The sequence below is a fragment of the Passer domesticus genome, unplaced genomic scaffold, assembly GCF_036417665.1.
Source record: "Passer domesticus isolate bPasDom1 unplaced genomic scaffold, bPasDom1.hap1 HAP1_SCAFFOLD_144, whole genome shotgun sequence".
Classification (NCBI taxonomy): domain Eukaryota; kingdom Metazoa; phylum Chordata; class Aves; order Passeriformes; family Passeridae; genus Passer; species Passer domesticus.
In genome coordinates, this window is record NW_026989935.1 from 9838 (window position 1) to 14979 (window position 5142).

Genomic DNA, 5142 nt, shown 5'->3' on the forward strand with positions numbered 1-5142 from the left:
TGACTGGGATTTGTTTACATTTCTATCACAAGTGACTAGTGGGAAGAGCAAATTCAAGGCATTTTATGTAGGGTTGAGTTTGATTTCTGCCAAGTTTATTTTGTCTGGTGCCCAGGGGATGCTCGAGGTGTCTCTGTGCCTCTCACCCTGGGGGATGCTTGGGAGGGACATGGCAGGCTTATCCCTGTCCCTGCTACCCCAGGCTATTCCCCAGGGGTTGCCCCTGTCCCTCTCACCCCAGGCCATTCCCCAGTGGTCTCCATCATTCTCACTCCAGGGAATGCCTGGGGGGTCTCTCTCCCTCTCACCCCCATGCCAAGCCAGTGCTCAAGGGAGTCTCTGTCCCTCTCAGCCCAGGGGATGCTCAGGGGTCTCTGTCCCCTCGCCCTGGGGGATGCTCAGGGGTGTCTCCATCCCTCTGGCCTCAGGGAATGCTTGTGCAGGGTTGGGGACCAGGGGCTCTGTGTCCCTCTCACCACTGTGGTGTTGTGGTGCACCAGTTTAGTTGTTCTCTTGCACTGGGTGATTGGGAATTTGCACAGAATAGTTTTATATTGCACTGTGTAGCTTATGTTACATCATGTGGTTTGTTACCCCTTTTCCCTATCACATGGTCTTTCCCTCACCTGTCCCGGTACCATCTGGTGGTCTCTCCCCTGGGTTACCCCTCCCCTCGCCACTCCTCACTGGTATCCCATTGGCTGTGCACCTCTCCCTCTGTCCCCATCCCAGGGGGGTATAAAAGCTCCCTGCTGCTAGGGAAAGCCCTCTTTTCTCCCATGGGTTTGTCTGCCTGATGTGTGTCTTGGAATAAAGGACAACGTTTCCCATGTGGAGGAGAGTGCTTCTCTAATCTTTTACCATCGTCCATGAAGTATTGTGTGGGCAAGGGTCTGTAGCTAGCCGGAGTGGACTCCAACAGGCCAGGAAACACGCTTCTTCAGACTGGCTTCTCTGCTCCTCAGAGGCTGGCTCTGATCTTCTGCAAAGCAGCCAAATTGCCGTCCTCGAGTCCCTCTCGTGTTATCACGCTGGGGGTGCCCACATTCTCCACCAAAAATGGAGGATCAGGAATGGGACATCACATCATGATCAATATGATTGAGTGAAGCTAATTTAGTATCCTAAAAAGGCTTTATTTATAATAAGTTTCTACTGTTCACGTGTCTCTAGCTAATACATGACTGGTTAATCCTAGCTGTTCATGCATCTAAATTAGAATGTTGATTGTATCATCTGATTTTTATGCGTTTTGCTGTGGTTGTCTGGCCCACCCTTTGCTTCTCTTTTTTTTTTTTTTTTTCCAATTTGCTAACAAGCTTGCTGAGTCTTGATGATTCTTCTTCTCATATGTTTCTCAGGATATACTGATCCCATTTCTGAATATGTCTATTATCTATTGTCTGTGAACATGTCCATTATCCATTGTTACCATCAGGCTGGATTGTGCATGGGCTGAATATGGCCATTGTTTTGCAACCTGCAAAAAATCCTCAAGAGAACCCTTTATATAAAACATCAGAATAATTTAGATTGGATATCCTCTTTTGAATTAACCAGTCCAAAAACCTGTTCCAAATAGGGCTAAGGAGTTCAGGTCACCCAATTTCCAGTCAAAATTTTAGTATCTCCAAGAGTTGGGATCCATCTTCTCTCAAGGGATCCTTGCCTTAGGGAATTTCATCCAATAACAGGATTTTCCTTCACCATGAGTATGGGCACATCTTCTACTCCCAGCTTCCCCATGTCAATCCTTGTATATCCAGCTTTCCCAACCTTCTTGGTTGACTCAGTGTCTTTTTTGAACTGGACAACCCAAAAAAAGGACAAATTATCTTCATTTCTCTTTCTTTCCTTAGGCAGCAGGAGGTCAGTAATGCACCTCAGCCTTTCCAGGTTTAATCCTATCCCCTGAGTCATGGCTGTGACAGGAGAAAATGTCACCAATTCCTGGTGTCTTCCCTGCCCTTCTGGCCTTCCTCTGTGTCATGGGTTGGTGCTGGAGCAGTGCCAATGCTCCCATGAAAACATATTTTTCTCAAATGGTTACTGTGAGATGTGAGCAGAAACAGAGCAGAGCAGGCTCAAGCTTAGAAATAAAGGGAAAAAAAACTTTATTAACCTATAACTATAATAAAAGAAACACAAAATTCAAAATTAAAACCTTCCAAAACATTCCTCCTCTCCCCACCCAATTTCCACCAAAGCACAGTGAGACAAAACCTTGGATTCTCAGTCAAGTTACCACCTCTCAGATAACAATTCTCAGTTCATCAAGGGAGAGAGGAGTCTCTCTTGTACCATAGTCTTCCCCAGGAAACACAGTTGAAACCTCTCATACTTCCATCTCACACATGGCACCACCCAGAGAAAATCTGCCATTGTGACCTCTTCCTTCCATGCTCTCACCACTGTCCATGGACCAAGACTGCTTCTAGGGCTCCTTTTAAGGATGCTTTGCCAAGTACCAGAGAATGACAGTTTTTCTCATTTTGGGACAACAGTCCCCCCCATTTTCATCTCCCCTGGGGCCAAGGGTCTTGAGAACAGAGATCTTCTTCTTCTTCTTTGAAGACAGAGGGCACCACCACACCCTCCTCATCTTTCTCTGTTCACTTCACTCCTGCACATCACGTCACTGCAGCAGGTCACTCTCTTGGCTCAAGCCATTGCATCCTCCTAAATGCAGTCTCTCTGTTACAGGAAAATTGGTTCAGTCTATGGCTATACAAGAAAAAGTCCAGCCAAAGGCCACTCCATCATCTCTTCCCACTTGTCGGGGTTGGCTGTTATTTTCTCTGCCCCAGCACAGGAAAAGGTGGTTCTGGGCAGGCCGCACTTTCGAAGAAGGAGTCTGGACTCTTGCTTTTGGTCTTCAGTTGAGTTTATTGTTCCTTATCTACAAAGTTTTCTGTCTGTCCAGCCGAGGTCTGCTCAGCAAGACAGCCAAGGGCACTCTCTCCCGCCCACGGGGCGGTTATCTCTTTTATAGTGAAAATTACATATTAGATATGTACCTTCAATTTCCAATACTTTTCGCCCTTGTTGGCAAGTGCACCTTCACTATGAACCAATCCACACATGCCAACATCATCCTGAATATGGATGCCAAGGAGAAGAAAGAAGAAGGACAGGGCACACCCAAATCCCTCCATCTTGGGACTCCCGTCCCCCATGTGCAGAATTCCAAACACCCTTGTACAACACACAAAACCCCCCTGTACAGTGCATTATAATTTAAGTTTTATCTAGTGAATATCATCCCCTCATCATTCAAACTTGAAATTCTCTCATTTCCTCACATTCTGGGGTCATTTCTTTAGAAGGATCAAAGTCAAGCCACCAGATACTTTTGGCAACATTCCAGGACCTCCGAGCTCCCCAAGGGTTGTCTTGGTAGCTCTGGACATCCGGAGTGATGTACTGAGTTCCCACACCCACCTAGGCTTCTTTCCCATCTTCTGACGTCTCAAGTCCCAGGTTGTCTCTCTTCTCTTTCAGATCAAGGATTAGAGTTTTGCAAAGTTTTCCCAAAGTTGTCTAAGGAAGAGTTAAAGTCTCAGGCTCTGCTGCCCTCAGGATGGCTGAAATCTCACAGCAGCCTGCCCAGGACTCCCACGCCTGGGCACCTTCTGCCTCCCTTCTCTTTCTCCTCTGCTGGCCCTGCTGCCAGCACATAATATCAAATTTCAAGGTGGCACAGGCTCTCTCTGTCTGGCGGGGGGGCTCTCTCTGGAGGGGCTGCCCAGGACATCTCAGTGTTTCTCCACCCCTCCGTTCCTGCAGGGGCCGTGACCGGTTCCACTCCCTTCTCCCCCATCTCTGTCTGGGGTTCCGGCCTCCCTCAGCCCAGGCCGCATGACTTCCCCTGCCCCACCTGGCCTGTGGCTGGGCAGGGGAGGCCTGAACCCTTCACTGACCAGAATAAAAGAGAGAGTTCCCCTGGGAGTTCTCTGCTTTTAACCCTCTGTGTTCTCAGAGGCGTGTCCATGTCATCCATGGTTACTCCAGGTGTCAATATTAAAATCTGACCACTAATTGGTTTGACTAGAACTTCCCGAGAAAACTCACTTCCTTGTCAGCTTATGACTCTTGGCCTCTGGTGGCTGCCCCTGCGACACTGGGGCTTGGTTCTTTCCTTCCCAAGATCACTGTGACACTGTGGAGACCTCATGAAACCAAGGGGATCATTTTGGCACCACTGGAGCCCATGGAACCAAGGGGCCATGGTAACACAGCGAGGCTTCATGGAACCCAGAGACCTTTATGACTCTGTGGGGCCTGATGGACCCATGGAGACCATTCTGACCCTTCAGGGCCTCCTGTCACCAAGGGGGCATTATGGCACCTCAGGTTCTCATGGAAGCAAGGGACCAATGGGAATTGTGGGGCCCCATGGAATTGAGGGAACATGGAACAGGTCTGGCTGGCTTGGCCTCCCAGGGACCACCTGACAGGTCTGGCTGATCTTGGGATGTCAAAGGCTGCCTCTCATCAGCTCCTGGAGCACTGATGCTCTGTACTTTCCTTGCTATTGAAAAGAACCCTCGGTCTTTTCTGTTGTCCATTGCCAAAATTGGTACTCTCCCTAAAATATTTCCTGTATGCAAGGGAATCTCTCAGAACAAAACTTGCCAGCTCTGGCTGGCCTTGGCCTCTGGTCGTCACCTCTCCACCTGGGAAACACTGGGGCTCTGTTCCTTCCTTCTTATGGAAAAAAAATGGCTTTCATGTCGAAATGCCATGGCCAAAACTAGAATTTGTCCTCCCAAATTCGGTATATTCAAGGATTGCTCCCTGACAAAAGTAGCCAGGACAGACAGGTCAAGTTGGCCCTGACCTCTGGTGGTTTTCTTAGACCATGAGCTGAATGTTTCCATTTGAAAACACCTTGGAGAGGGCCCAAAGATCTCCCAAGGTGGGGTTTTGAGGCCTTGGGATCATGAGCAGTACATATGGACAAAGGAGCTCTGTGCTCTGTGCTGTTGTGGTGGTTTTGCATCATGGAAGGGTTCTAAAAGAAGCTGCTAGCAGTTTCCTCTGTCTCTGGCAAAAAAAAATCAGTAATTAGCTGTGAGAACTGACAATCTGTTAAACCACTAAGAAAACTGTACATGACTCTGTGAAGACACATGTTAAAGA

The 5142-nt window shown here is 48.2% G+C and overlaps 1 long non-coding RNA gene across 1 annotated transcript; it reads right to left on the minus strand.

Moving 5' to 3' along the window:
• Window positions 1–1560: 1560 nt before the first annotated feature.
• Window positions 1561–4446, minus strand: LOC135291910 (uncharacterized). The gene is made up of 2 exons (XR_010354558.1): window positions 4072–4446; window positions 1561–3540 (listed from the first exon to the last, which is right to left on the minus strand). It is a non-coding gene; the product is annotated as an uncharacterized LOC135291910 (long non-coding RNA).
• Window positions 4447–5142: the final 696 nt, after the last annotated feature.